At 51.6% G+C, this 14,857-nt stretch overlaps 5 non-coding genes across 5 annotated transcripts; all 5 read left to right on the top strand.

Moving 5' to 3' along the window:
- The first annotated feature begins 821 nt into the window (after nucleotides 1-821).
- TRNAD-GUC (transfer RNA aspartic acid (anticodon GUC)) lies at nucleotides 822-893 on the top strand. The gene has a single exon. It is a non-coding gene; the product is annotated as a tRNA-Asp (tRNA).
- Nucleotides 894-9,597: 8,704 nt separating this feature from the next.
- TRNAD-GUC (transfer RNA aspartic acid (anticodon GUC)) lies at nucleotides 9,598-9,669 on the top strand. Its single transcript has one exon. It is a non-coding gene; the product is annotated as a tRNA-Asp (tRNA).
- Nucleotides 9,670-11,066: 1,397 nt separating this feature from the next.
- TRNAD-GUC (transfer RNA aspartic acid (anticodon GUC)) lies at nucleotides 11,067-11,138 on the top strand. Its single transcript has one exon. It is a non-coding gene; the product is annotated as a tRNA-Asp (tRNA).
- Nucleotides 11,139-12,535: 1,397 nt separating this feature from the next.
- TRNAD-GUC (transfer RNA aspartic acid (anticodon GUC)) lies at nucleotides 12,536-12,607 on the top strand. Its single transcript has one exon. It is a non-coding gene; the product is annotated as a tRNA-Asp (tRNA).
- A 1,396-nt stretch (nucleotides 12,608-14,003) lies between these two features.
- TRNAD-GUC (transfer RNA aspartic acid (anticodon GUC)) lies at nucleotides 14,004-14,075 on the top strand. The gene has a single exon. It is a non-coding gene; the product is annotated as a tRNA-Asp (tRNA).
- Nucleotides 14,076-14,857: the final 782 nt, after the last annotated feature.

The raw sequence follows: 14,857 nt of genomic DNA, 5'->3' as shown, positions 1-14,857 counted from the left end.
GGCCTTCACAAAGCAGCAGGGAGCGCCGTTCCAGATGGGAAACTTGAGACTGGATGTCCAGAAAAGCAAGACGTCAGAAGCGAAACCTTTTTCCTGCAGGGTGTGGCATACCATCCGCTTGCTCATTGCGACAGAGGTGGCACTAATGAAGGAAGAGGTCAACGTTACGTTCTTCTTTAAAATGCAAGGCCATGAAAAGTGGCAGCGGTGGGATTTGAACCCACGCCTCCGAAGAGACTGGAGCCTTCATCCAGCGCCTTAGACCGCTCGGCCACGCTACCTCCCTGCTAGTCGCCGAAAGCGGAACTTGACCCGTTGCCCGGCCCGCTTTAGTGCTTTGCCTTTTCTCCTTGGAAAGTCTGGAGACAGGCAGTGGAAGGGCAGGCAAACTGTCAGGTGCGCAGAGGAGGGGAGACCATGAGGCAAGGTGGGAGATGGGGGCAAGAAGTGAGAAAAAAACTAATCGCAAGCTAGGGCAGGATTCGGAAAGTGAAGCCGAAAAGGGGCTTAGCATGCAGCCCAGGGGTTTCTTTGACTGTCCTAAGCCCACAGGGACTTTGCCGTCCTCAGCTCATGAGACTTGAGATGGGTAGCTTGATTTGCTGAGGAAATGCGGGATGACAGATTCAACTCTGGAGTCAAACATAGCCCGGAACTATCGCCTTAAACTGAGTTTTAAGCCTGGTGCCGATAAAAAGAAAGAAATTAGCCTTAGATCGGGCAAGCCGTTTGACGGGGGAAAATGAGACCCCCTAGGCCAGCTAGGTGGTCGCTGGATGCTGTGCAGACATCAGCAGCTGTTCATTTCATGCCCTCACGTCTCCTCGTTAGTATAGTGGTCAGTATCCCCGCCTGTCACGCGGGAGACCGGGGTTCAATTCCCCGACGGGGAGGTTAAACCTTTTCTGGATTTTTTTTAGTTCTTGACAAATATTCTTGAAGATTAGGCTGAGTCAAGTAGGGAATGGGTGCCAAGAACTGACTCTTTAAGAAAAAAGCACCGGCAACGCTAGTCATCGTACAATATTTGTGCACAATTGCTTACATTAGGCGGCCGGTCCACTTTATTGAGTCCCCCTCAGCACCATTTAGTGCTCCTGTTGTCTGCGAAGTCCAAATTGTAACCCTGAATCAGTTCCTCTTCTGACCCTTTGTATCATGTTACATGACGAGTAATGATCACCTGTTAGCTTTATCCCTAATTATAACTCTCACTCTTTCCCTGCATCTAACCCTAGCTCTAATCCCATCATTAACCTCGGTCCGGGCACACGCGTGAACCCCTACTCTCATCTCAGCCTCTCCTGGTGATACATCACACCTGGGATCGTTTGCTCCCTGTGGGCTGTGGGAAATTTGCTACCAGCACGCCCTGGAAGTGGGGCTCATTCCGCTGCAACGGGAGGTCTTCCCAGGACGCGTCACAGCTCAACGCAAGAGCTCCTGGGTTTCGAAGGCTCTTGCAGCAAGCCTTCACAAAGCAGCAGGGAGCGCCGTTCCAGATGGGAAACTTGAGACTGGATGTCCAGAAAAGCAAGACGTCAGAAGCGAAACCTTTTTCCTGCAGGGTGTGGCATACCATCCGCTTGCTCATTGCGACAGAGGTGGCACTAATGAAGGAAGAGGTCAACGTTACGTTCTTCTTTAAAATGCAAGGCCAGGAAAAGTGGCAGCGGTGGGATTTGAACCCACGCCTCCGAAGAGACTGGAGCCTTAATCCAGCGCCTTAGACCGCTCGGCCACGCTACCTCCCTGCTAGTCGCCGAAAGCGGAACTTGACCCGTTGCCCGGCCCGCTTTAGTGCTTTGCCTTTTCTCCTTGGAAAGTCTGGAGACAGGCAGTGGAAGGGCAGGCAAACTGTCAGGTGCGCAGAGGAGGGGAGACCATGAGGCAAGGTGGGAGATGGGGGCAAGAAGTGAGAAAAAAACTAATCGCAAGCTAGGGCAGGATTCGGAAAGTGAAGCCGAAAAGGGGCTTAGCATGCAGCCCAGGGGTTTCTTTGACTGTCCTAAGCCCACAGGGACTTTGCCGTCCTCAGCTCATGAGACTTGAGATGGGTAGCTTGATTTGCTGAGGAAATGCGGGATGACAGATTCAACTCTGGAGTCAAACATAGCCCGGAACTATCGCCTTAAACTGAGTTTTAAGCCTGGTGCCGATAAAAAGAAAGAAATTAGCCTTAGATCGGGCAAGCCGTTTGACGGGGGAAAATGAGACCCCCCTAGGCCAGCTAGGTGGTCGCTGGATGCTGTGCAGACATCAGCAGCTGTTCATTTCATGCCCTCACGTCTCCTCGTTAGTATAGTGGTCAGTATCCCCGCCTGTCACGCGGGAGACCGCCCCGACGGGGAGGTTAAACCGTTTCTGGATTTTTTTTAGTTCTTGACAAATATTCTTGAAGATTAGGCTGAGTCAAGTAGGGAATGGGTGCCAAGAACTGACTCTTTAAGAAAAAAGCACCGGCAACGCTAGTCATCGTACAATATTTGTGCACAATTGCTTACATTAGGCGGCCGGTCCACTTTATTGAGTCCCCCTCAGCACCATTTAGTGCTCCTGTTGTCTGCGAAGTCCAAATTGTAACCCTGAATCAGTTCCTCTTCTGACCCTTTGTATCATGTTACATGACGAGTAATGATCACCTGTTAGCTTTATCCCTAATTATAACTCTCACTCTTTCCCTGCATCTAACCCTAGCTCTAATCCCATCATTAACCTCGGTCCGGGCACACGCGTGAACCCCTACTCTCATCTCAGCCTCTCCTGGTGATACATCACACCTGGGATCGTTTGCTCCCTGTGGGCTGTGGGAAATTTGCTACCAGCACGCCCTGGAAGTGGGGCTCATTCCGCTGCAACGGGAGGTCTTCCCAGGACGCGTCACAGCTCAACGCAAGAGCTCCTGGGTTTCGAAGGCTCTTGCAGCAAGCCTTCACAAAGCAGCAGGGAGCGCCGTTCCAGATGGGAAACTTGAGACTGGATGTCCAGAAAAGCAAGACGTCAGAAGCGAAACCTTTTTCCTGCAGGGTGTGGCATACCATCCGCTTGCTCATTGCGACAGAGGTGGCACTAATGAAGGAAGAGGTCAACGTTACGTTCTTCTTTAAAATGCAAGGCCAGGAAAAGTGGCAGCGGTGGGATTTGAACCCACGCCTCCGAAGAGACTGGAGCCTTAATCCAGCGCCTTAGACCGCTCGGCCACGCTACCTCCCTGCTAGTCGCCGAAAGCGGAACTTGACCCGTTGCCCGGCCCGCTTTAGTGCTTTGCCTTTTCTCCTTGGAAAGTCTGGAGACAGGCAGTGGAAGGGCAGGCAAACTGTCAGGTGCGCAGAGGAGGGGAGACCATGAGGCAAGGTGGGAGATGGGGGCAAGAAGTGAGAAAAAAACTAATCGCAAGCTAGGGCAGGATTCGGAAAGTGAAGCCGAAAAGGGGCTTAGCATGCAGCCCAGGGGTTTCTTTGACTGTCCTAAGCCCACAGGGACTTTGCCGTCCTCAGCTCATGAGACTTGAGATGGGTAGCTTGATTTGCTGAGGAAATGCGGGATGACAGATTCAACTCTGGAGTCAAACATAGCCCGGAACTATCGCCTTAAACTGAGTTTTAAGCCTGGTGCCGATAAAAAGAAAGAAATTAGCCTTAGATCGGGCAAGCCGTTTGACGGGGGAAAATGAGACCCCCCTAGGCCAGCTAGGTGGTCGCTGGATGCTGTGCAGACATCAGCAGCTGTTCATTTCATGCCCTCACGTCTCCTCGTTAGTATAGTGGTCAGTATCCCCGCCTGTCACGCGGGAGACCGTCCCCGACGGGGAGGTTAAACCGTTTCTGGATTTTTTTTAGTTCTTGACAAATATTCTTGAAGATTAGGCTGAGTCAAGTAGGGAATGGGTGCCAAGAACTGACTCTTTAAGAAAAAAGCACCGGCAACGCTAGTCATCGTACAATATTTGTGCACAATTGCTTACATTAGGCGGCCGGTCCACTTTATTGAGTCCCCCTCAGCACCATTTAGTGCTCCTGTTGTCTGCGAAGTCCAAATTGTAACCCTGAATCAGTTCCTCTTCTGACCCTTTGTATCATGTTACATGACGAGTAATGATCACCTGTTAGCTTTATCCCTAATTATAACTCTCACTCTTTCCCTGCATCTAACCCTAGCTCTAATCCCATCATTAACCTCGGTCCGGGCACACGCGTGAACCCCTACTCTCATCTCAGCCTCTCCTGGTGATACATCACACCTGGGATCGTTTGCTCCCTGTGGGCTGTGGGAAATTTGCTACCAGCACGCCCTGGAAGTGGGGCTCATTCCGCTGCAACGGGAGGTCTTCCCAGGACGCGTCACAGCTCAACGCAAGAGCTCCTGGGTTTCGAAGGCTCTTGCAGCAAGCCTTCACAAAGCAGCAGGGAGCGCCGTTCCAGATGGGAAACTTGAGACTGGATGTCCAGAAAAGCAAGACGTCAGAAGCGAAACCTTTTTCCTGCAGGGTGTGGCATACCATCCGCTTGCTCATTGCGACAGAGGTGGCACTAATGAAGGAAGAGGTCAACGTTACGTTCTTCTTTAAAATGCAAGGCCAGGAAAAGTGGCAGCGGTGGGATTTGAACCCACGCCTCCGAAGAGACTGGAGCCTTAATCCAGCGCCTTAGACCGCTCGGCCACGCTACCTCCCTGCTAGTCGCCGAAAGCGGAACTTGACCCGTTGCCCGGCCCGCTTTAGTGCTTTGCCTTTTCTCCTTGGAAAGTCTGGAGACAGGCAGTGGAAGGGCAGGCAAACTGTCAGGTGCGCAGAGGAGGGGAGACCATGAGGCAAGGTGGGAGATGGGGGCAAGAAGTGAGAAAAAAACTAATCGCAAGCTAGGGCAGGATTCGGAAAGTGAAGCCGAAAAGGGGCTTAGCATGCAGCCCAGGGGTTTCTTTGACTGTCCTAAGCCCACAGGGACTTTGCCGTCCTCAGCTCATGAGACTTGAGATGGGTAGCTTGATTTGCTGAGGAAATGCGGGATGACAGATTCAACTCTGGAGTCAAACATAGCCCGGAACTATCGCCTTAAACTGAGTTTTAAGCCTGGTGCCGATAAAAAGAAAGAAATTAGCCTTAGATCGGGCAAGCCGTTTGACGGGGGAAAATGAGACCCCCCTAGGCCAGCTAGGTGGTCGCTGGATGCTGTGCAGACATCAGCAGCTGTTCATTTCATGCCCTCACGTCTCCTCGTTAGTATAGTGGTCAGTATCCCCGCCTGTCACGCGGGAGACCGTCCCCGACGGGGAGGTTAAACCGTTTCTGGATTTTTTTTAGTTCTTGACAAATATTCTTGAAGATTAGGCTGAGTCAAGTAGGGAATGGGTGCCAAGAACTGACTCTTTAAGAAAAAAGCACCGCAACGCTAGTCATCGTACAATATTTGTGCACAATTGCTTACATTAGGCGGCCGGTCCACTTTATTGAGTCCCCCTCAGCACCATTTAGTGCTCCTGTTGTCTGCGAAGTCCAAATTGTAACCCTGAATCAGTTCCTCTTCTGACCCTTTGTATCATGTTACATGACGAGTAATGATCACCTGTTAGCTTTATCCCTAATTATAACTCTCACTCTTTCCCTGCATCTAACCCTAGCTCTAATCCCATCATTAACCTCGGTCCGGGCACACGCGTGAACCCCTACTCTCATCTCAGCCTCTCCTGGTGATACATCACACCTGGGATCGTTTGCTCCCTGTGGGCTGTGGGAAATTTGCTACCAGCACGCCCTGGAAGTGGGGCTCATTCCGCTGCAACGGGAGGTCTTCCCAGGACGCGTCACAGCTCAACGCAAGAGCTCCTGGGTTTCGAAGGCTCTTGCAGCAAGCCTTCACAAAGCAGCAGGGAGCGCCGTTCCAGATGGGAAACTTGAGACTGGATGTCCAGAAAAGCAAGACGTCAGAAGCGAAACCTTTTTCCTGCAGGGTGTGGCATACCATCCGCTTGCTCATTGCGACAGAGGTGGCACTAATGAAGGAAGAGGTCAACGTTACGTTCTTCTTTAAAATGCAAGGCCAGGAAAAGTGGCAGCGGTGGGATTTGAACCCACGCCTCCGAAGAGACTGGAGCCTTAATCCAGCGCCTTAGACCGCTCGGCCACGCTACCTCCCTGCTAGTCGCCGAAAGCGGAACTTGACCCGTTGCCCGGCCCGCTTTAGTGCTTTGCCTTTTCTCATTGGAAAGTCTGGAGACAGGCAGTGGAAGGGCAGGCAAACTGTCAGGTGCGCAGAGGAGGGGAGACCATGAGGCAAGGTGGGAGATGGGGGCAAGAAGTGAGAAAAAAACTAATCGCAAGCTAGGGCAGGATTCGGAAAGTGAAGCCGAAAAGGGGCTTAGCATGCAGCCCAGGGGTTTCTTTGACTGTCCTAAGCCCACAGGGACTTTGCCGTCCTCAGCTCATGAGACTTGAGATGGGTAGCTTGATTTGCTGAGGAAATGCGGGATGACAGATTCAACTCTGGAGTCAAACATAGCCCGGAACTATCGCCTTAAACTGAGTTTTAAGCCTGGTGCCGATAAAAAGAAAGAAATTAGCCTTAGATCGGGCAAGCCGTTTGACGGGGGAAAATGAGACCCCCCTAGGCCAGCTAGGTGGTCGCTGGATGCTGTGCAGACATCAGCAGCTGTTCATTTCATGCCCTCACGTCTCCTCGTTAGTATAGCGGTCAGTATCCCCGCCTGTCACGCGGGAGACCGGGGTTCAATTCCCCGACGGGGAGGTTAAACCGTTTCTGGATTTTTTTTAGTTCTTGACAAATATTCTTGAAGATTAGGCTGAGTCAAGTAGGGAATGGGTGCCAAGAACTGACTCTTTAAGAAAAAAGCACCGGCAACGCTAGTCATCGTACAATATTTGTGCACAATTGCTTACATTAGGCGGCCGGTCCACTTTATTGAGTCCCCCTGAGCACCATTTAGTGCTCCTGTTGTCTGCGAAGTCCAAATTGTAACCCTGAATCAGTTCCTCTTCTGACCCTTTGTATCATGTTACATGACGAGTAATGATCACCTGTTAGCTTTATCCCTAATTATAACTCTCACTCTTTCCCTGCATCTAACCCTAGCTCTAATCCCATCATTAACCTCGGTCCGGGCACACGCGTGAACCCCTACTCTCATCTCAGCCTCTCCTGGTGATACATCACACCTGGGATCGTTTGCTCCCTGTGGGCTGTGGGAAATTTGCTACCAGCACGCCCTGGAAGTGGGGCTCATTCCGCTGCAACGGGAGGTCTTCCCAGGACGCGTCACAGCTCAACGCAAGAGCTCCTGGGTTTCGAAGGCTCTTGCAGCAAGCCTTCACAAAGCAGCAGGGAGCGCCGTTCCAGATGGGAAACTTGAGACTGGATGTCCAGAAAAGCAAGACGTCAGAAGCGAAACCTTTTTCCTGCAGGGTGTGGCATACCATCCGCTTGCTCATTGCGACAGAGGTGGCACTAATGAAGGAAGAGGTCAACGTTACGTTCTTCTTTAAAATGCAAGGCCAGGAAAAGTGGCAGCGGTGGGATTTGAACCCACGCCTCCGAAGAGACTGGAGCCTTAATCCAGCGCCTTAGACCGCTTGGCCACGCTACCTCCCTGCTAGTCGCCGAAAGCGGAACTTGACCCGTTGCCCGGCCCGCTTTAGTGCTTTGCCTTTTCTCCTTGGAAAGTCTGGAGACAGGCAGTGGAAGGGCAGGCAAACTGTCAGGTGCGCAGAGGAGGGGAGACCATGAGGCAAGGTGGGAGATGGGGGCAAGAAGTGAGAAAAAAACTAATCGCAAGCTAGGGCAGGATTCGGAAAGTGAAGCCGAAAAGGGGCTTAGCATGCAGCCCAGGGGTTTCTTTGACTGTCCTAAGCCCACAGGGACTTTGCCGTCCTCAGCTCATGAGACTTGAGATGGGTAGCTTGATTTGCTGAGGAAATGCGGGATGACAGATTCAACTCTGGAGTCAAACATAGCCCGGAACTATCGCCTTAAACTGAGTTTTAAGCCTGGTGCCGATAAAAAGAAAGAAATTAGCCTTAGATCGGGCAAGCCGTTTGACGGGGGAAAATGAGACCCCCCTAGGCCAGCTAGGTGGTCGCTGGATGCTGTGCAGACATCAGCAGCTGTTCATTTCATGCCCTCACGTCTCCTCGTTAGTATAGTGGTCAGTATCCCCGCCTGTCACGCGGGAGACCGTCCCCGACGGGGAGGTTAAACCGTTTCTGGATTTTTTTTAGTTCTTGACAAATATTCTTGAAGATTAGGCTGAGTCAAGTAGGGAATGGGTGCCAAGAACTGACTCTTTAAGAAAAAAGCACCGGCAACGCTAGTCATCGTACAATATTTGTGCACAATTGCTTACATTAGGCGGCCGGTCCACTTTATTGAGTCCCCCTCAGCACCATTTAGTGCTCCTGTTGTCTGCGAAGTCCAAATTGTAACCCTGAATCAGTTCCTCTTCTGACCCTTTGTATCATGTTACATGACGAGTAATGATCACCTGTTAGCTTTATCCCTAATTATAACTCTCACTCTTTCCCTGCATCTAACCCTAGCTCTAATCCCATCATTAACCTCGGTCCGGGCACACGCGTGAACCCCTACTCTCATCTCAGCCTCTCCTGGTGATACATCACACCTGGGATCGTTTGCTCCCTGTGGGCTGTGGGAAATTTGCTACCAGCACGCCCTGGAAGTGGGGCTCATTCCGCTGCAACGGGAGGTCTTCCCAGGACGCGTCACAGCTCAACGCAAGAGCTCCTGGGTTTCGAAGGCTCTTGCAGCAAGCCTTCACAAAGCAGCAGGGAGCGCCGTTCCAGATGGGAAACTTGAGACTGGATGTCCAGAAAAGCAAGACGTCAGAAGCGAAACCTTTTTCCTGCAGGGTGTGGCATACCATCCGCTTGCTCATTGCGACAGAGGTGGCACTAATGAAGGAAGAGGTCAACGTTACGTTCTTCTTTAAAATGCAAGGCCAGGAAAAGTGGCAGCGGTGGGATTTGAACCCACGCCTCCGAAGAGACTGGAGCCTTAATCCAGCGCCTTAGACCGCTCGGCCACGCTACCTCCCTGCTAGTCGCCGAAAGCGGAACTTGACCCGTTGCCCGGCCCGCTTTAGTGCTTTGCCTTTTCTCCTTGGAAAGTCTGGAGACAGGCAGTGGAAGGGCAGGCAAACTGTCAGGTGCGCAGAGGAGGGGAGACCATGAGGCAAGGTGGGAGATGGGGGCAAGAAGTGAGAAAAAAACTAATCGCAAGCTAGGGCAGGATTCGGAAAGTGAAGCCGAAAAGGGGCTTAGCATGCAGCCCAGGGGTTTCTTTGACTGTCCTAAGCCCACAGGGACTTTGCCGTCCTCAGCTCATGAGACTTGAGATGGGTAGCTTGATTTGCTGAGGAAATGCGGGATGACAGATTCAACTCTGGAGTCAAACATAGCCCGGAACTATCGCCTTAAACTGAGTTTTAAGCCTGGTGCCGATAAAAAGAAAGAAATTAGCCTTAGATCGGGCAAGCCGTTTGACGGGGGAAAATGAGACCCCCCTAGGCCAGCTAGGTGGTCGCTGGATGCTGTGCAGACATCAGCAGCTGTTCATTTCATGCCCTCACGTCTCCTCGTTAGTATAGTGGTCAGTATCCCCGCCTGTCACGCGGGAGACCGGGGTTCAATTCCCCGACGGGGAGGTTAAACCTTTTCTGGATTTTTTTTAGTTCTTGACAAATATTCTTGAAGATTAGGCTGAGTCAAGTAGGGAATGGGTGCCAAGAACTGACTCTTTAAGAAAAAAGCACCGGCAACGCTAGTCATCGTACAATATTTGTGCACAATTGCTTACATTAGGCGGCCGGTCCACTTTATTGAGTCCCCCTCAGCACCATTTAGTGCTCCTGTTGTCTGCGAAGTCCAAATTGTAACCCTGAATCAGTTCCTCTTCTGACCCTTTGTATCATGTTACATGACGAGTAATGATCACCTGTTAGCTTTATCCCTAATTATAACTCTCACTCTTTCCCTGCATCTAACCCTAGCTCTAATCCCATCATTAACCTCGGTCCGGGCACACGCGTGAACCCCTACTCTCATCTCAGCCTCTCCTGGTGATACATCACACCTGGGATCGTTTGCTCCCTGTGGGCTGTGGGAAATTTGCTACCAGCACGCCCTGGAAGTGGGGCTCATTCCGCTGCAACGGGAGGTCTTCCCAGGACGCGTCACAGCTCAACGCAATAGCTCCTGGGTTTCGAAGGCTCTTGCAGCAAGCCTTCACAAAGCAGCAGGGAGCGCCGTTCCAGATGGGAAACTTGAGACTGGATGTCCAGAAAAGCAAGACGTCAGAAGCGAAACCTTTTTCCTGCAGGGTGTGGCATACCATCCGCTTGCTCATTGCGACAGAGGTGGCACTAATGAAGGAAGAGGTCAACGTTACGTTCTTCTTTAAAATGCAAGGCCAGGAAAAGTGGCAGCGGTGGGATTTGAACCCACGCCTCCGAAGAGACTGGAGCCTTAATCCAGCGCCTTAGACCGCTCGGCCACGCTACCTCCCTGCTAGTCGCCGAAAGCGGAACTTGACCCGTTGCCCGGCCCGCTTTAGTGCTTTGCCTTTTCTCCTTGTAAAGTCTGGAGACAGGCAGTGGAAGGGCAGGCAAACTGTCAGGTGCGCAGAGGAGGGGAGACCATGAGGCAAGGTGGGAGATGGGGGCAAGAAGTGAGAAAAAAACTAATCGCAAGCTAGGGCAGGATTCGGAAAGTGAAGCCGAAAACGGGCTTAGCATGCAGCCCAGGGGTTTCTTTGACTGTCCTAAGCCCACAGGGACTTTGCCGTCCTCAGCTCATGAGACTTGAGATGGGTAGCTTGATTTGCTGAGGAAATGCGGGATGACAGATTCAACTCTGGAGTCAAACATAGCCCGGAACTATCGCCTTAAACTGAGTTTTAAGCCTGGTGCCGATAAAAAGAAAGAAATTAGCCTTAGATCGGGCAAGCCGTTTGACGGGGGAAAATGAGACCCCCCTAGGCCAGCTAGGTGGTCGCTGGATGCTGTGCAGACATCAGCAGCTGTTCATTTCATGCCCTCACGTCTCCTCGTTAGTATAGTGGTCAGTATCCCCGCCTGTCACGCGGGAGACCGGGGTTCAATTCCCCGACGGGGAGGTTAAACCGTTTTTGGATTTTTTTTAGTTCTTGACAAATATTCTTGAAGATTAGGCTGAGTCAAGTAGGGAATGGGTGCCAAGAACTGACTCTTTAAGAAAAAAGCACCGGCAACGCTAGTCATCGTACAATATTTGTGCACAATTGCTTACATTAGGCGGCCGGTCCACTTTATTGAGTCCCCCTCAGCACCATTTAGTGCTCCTGTTGTCTGCGAAGTCCAAATTGTAACCCTGAATCAGTTCCTCTTCTGACCCTTTGTATCATGTTACATGACGAGTAATGATCACCTGTTAGCTTTATCCCTAATTATAACTCTCACTCTTTCCCTGCATCTAACCCTAGCTCTAATCCCATCATTAACCTCGGTCCGGGCACACGCGTGAACCCCTACTCTCATCTCAGCCTCTCCTGGTGATACATCACACCTGGGATCGTTTGCTCCCTGTGGGCTGTGGGAAATTTGCTACCAGCACGCCCTGGAAGTGGGGCTCATTCCGCTGCAACGGGAGGTCTTCCCAGGACGCGTCACAGCTCAACGCAAGAGCTCCTGGGTTTCGAAGGCTCTTGCAGCAAGCCTTCACAAAGCAGCAGGGAGCGCCGTTCCAGATGGGAAACTTGAGACTGGATGTCCAGAAAAGCAAGACGTCAGAAGCGAAACCTTTTTCCTGCAGGGTGTGGCATACCATCCGCTTGCTCATTGCGACAGAGGTGGCACTAATGAAGGAAGAGGTCAACGTTACGTTCTTCTTTAAAATGCAAGGCCAGGAAAAGTGGCAGCGGTGGGATTTGAACCCACGCCTCCGAAGAGACTGGAGCCTTAATCCAGCGCCTTAGACCGCTCGGCCACGCTACCTCCCTGCTAGTCGCCGAAAGCGGAACTTGACCCGTTGCCCGGCCCGCTTTAGTGCTTTGCCTTTTCTCCTTGGAAAGTCTGGAGACAGGCAGTGGAAGGGCAGGCAAACTGTCAGGTGCGCAGAGGAGGGGAGACCATGAGGCAAGGTGGGAGATGGGGGCAAGAAGTGAGAAAAAAACTAATCGCAAGCTAGGGCAGGATTCGGAAAGTGAAGCCGAAAAGGGGCTTAGCATGCAGCCCAGGGGTTTCTTTGACTGTCCTAAGCCCACAGGGACTTTGCCGTCCTCAGCTCATGAGACTTGAGATGGGTAGCTTGATTTGCTGAGGAAATGCGGGATGACAGATTCAACTCTGGAGTCAAACATAGCCCGGAACTATCGCCTTAAACTGAGTTTTAAGCCTGGTGCCGATAAAAAGAAAGAAATTAGCCTTAGATCGGGCAAGCCGTTTGACGGGGGAAAATGAGACCCCCCTAGGCCAGCTAGGTGGTCGCTGGATGCTGTGCAGACATCAGCAGCTGTTCATTTCATGCCCTCACGTCTCCTCGTTAGTATAGTGGTCAGTATCCCCGCCTGTCACGCGGGAGACCGGGGTTCAATTCCCCGACGGGGAGGTTAAACCGTTTCTGGATTTTTTTTAGTTCTTGACAAATATTCTTGAAGATTAGGCTGAGTCAAGTAGGGAATGGGTGCCAAGAACTGACTCTTTAAGAAAAAAGCACCGGCAACGCTAGTCATCGTACAATATTTGTGCACAATTGCTTACATTAGGCGGCCGGTCCACTTTATTGAGTCCCCCTCAGCACCATTTAGTGCTCCTGTTGTCTGCGAAGTCCAAATTGTAACCCTGAATCAGTTCCTCTTCTGACCCTTTGTATCATGTTACATGACGAGTAATGATCACCTGTTAGCTTTATCCCTAATTATAACTCTCACTCTTTCCCTGCATCTAACCCTAGCTCTAATCCCATCATTAACCTCGGTCCGGGCACACGCGTGAACCCCTACTCTCATCTCAGCCTCTCCTGGTGATACATCACACCTGGGATCGTTTGCTCCCTGTGGGCTGTGGGAAATTTGCTACCAGCACGCCCTGGAAGTGGGGCTCATTCCGCTGCAACGGGAGGTCTTCCCAGGACGCGTCACAGCTCAACGCAAGAGCTCCTGGGTTTCGAAGGCTCTTGCAGCAGGCCTTCACAAAGCAGCAGGGAGCGCCGTTCCAGATGGGAAACTTGAGACTGGATGTCCAGAAAAGCAAGACGTCAGAAGCGAAACCTTTTTCCTGCAGGGTGTGGCATACCATCCGCTTGCTCATTGCGACAGAGGTGGCACTAATGAAGGAAGAGGTCAACGTTACGTTCTTCTTTAAAATGCAAGGCCATGAAAAGTGGCAGCGGTGGGATTTGAACCCACGCCTCCGAAGAGACTGGAGCCTTCATCCAGCGCCTTAGACCGCTCGGCCACGCTACCTCCCTGCTAGTCGCCGAAAGCGGAACTTGACCCGTTGCCCGGCCCGCTTTAGTGCTTTGCCTTTTCTCCTTGGAAAGTCTGGAGACAGGCAGTGGAAGGGCAGGCAAACTGTCAGGTGCGCAGAGGAGGGGAGACCATGAGGCAAGGTGGGAGATGGGGGCAAGAAGTGAGAAAAAAACTAATCGCAAGCTAGGGCAGGATTCGGAAAGTGAAGCCGAAAAGGGGCTTAGCATGCAGCCCAGGGGTTTCTTTGACTGTCCTAAGCCCACAGGGACTTTGCCGTCCTCAGCTCATGAGACTTGAGATGGGTAGCTTGATTTGCTGAGGAAATGCGGGATGACAGATTCAACTCTGGAGTCAAACATAGCCCGGAACTATCGCCTTAAACTGAGTTTTAAGCCTGGTGCCGATAAAAAGAAAGAAATTAGCCTTAGATCGGGCAAGCCGTTTGACGGGGGAAAATGAGACCCCCTAGGCCAGCTAGGTGGTCGCTGGATGCTGTGCAGACATCAGCAGCTGTTCATTTCATGCCCTCACGTCTCCTCGTTAGTATAGTGGTCAGTATCCCCGCCTGTCACGCGGGAGACCGGGGTTCAATTCCCCGACGGGGAGGTTAAACCTTTTCTGGATTTTTTTTAGTTCTTGACAAATATTCTTGAAGATTAGGCTGAGTCAAGTAGGGAATGGGTGCCAAGAACTGACTCTTTAAGAAAAAAGCACCGGCAACGCTAGTCATCGTACAATATTTGTGCACAATTGCTTACATTAGGCGGCCGGTCCACTTTATTGAGTCCCCCTCAGCACCATTTAGTGCTCCTGTTGTCTGCGAAGTCCAAATTGTAACCCTGAATCAGTTCCTCTTCTGACCCTTTGTATCATGTTACATGACGAGTAATGATCACCTGTTAGCTTTATCCCTAATTATAACTCTCACTCTTTCCCTGCATCTAACCCTAGCTCTAATCCCATCATTAACCTCGGTCCGGGCACACGCGTGAACCCCTACTCTCATCTCAGCCTCTCCTGGTGATACATCACACCTGGGATCGTTTGCTCCCTGTGGGCTGTGGGAAATTTGCTACCAGCACGCCCTGGAAGTGGGGCTCATTCCGCTGCAACGGGAGGTCTTCCCAGGACGCGTCACAGCTCAACGCAAGAGCTCCTGGGTTTCGAAGGCTCTTGCAGCAAGCCTTCACAAAGCAGCAGGGAGCGCCGTTCCAGATGGGAAACTTGAGACTGGATGTCCAGAAAAGCAAGACGTCAGAAGCGAAACCTTTTTCCTGCAGGGTGTGGCATACCATCCGCTTGCTCATTGCGACAGAGGTGGCACTAATGAAGGAAGAGGTCAACGTTACGTTCTTCTTTAAAATGCAAGGCCAGGAAAAGTGGCAGCG

This window comes from Ambystoma mexicanum, unplaced genomic scaffold, assembly GCF_040938575.1.
Source record: "Ambystoma mexicanum isolate Mex_15411 unplaced genomic scaffold, UKY_AmexF1_1 Mex_scaf20, whole genome shotgun sequence".
NCBI lineage: Eukaryota > Metazoa > Chordata > Amphibia > Caudata > Ambystomatidae > Ambystoma > Ambystoma mexicanum.
The sequence above is the reverse complement of the archived record's forward strand: the minus strand, read 5'-3'. Positions and strand labels throughout refer to the sequence as shown.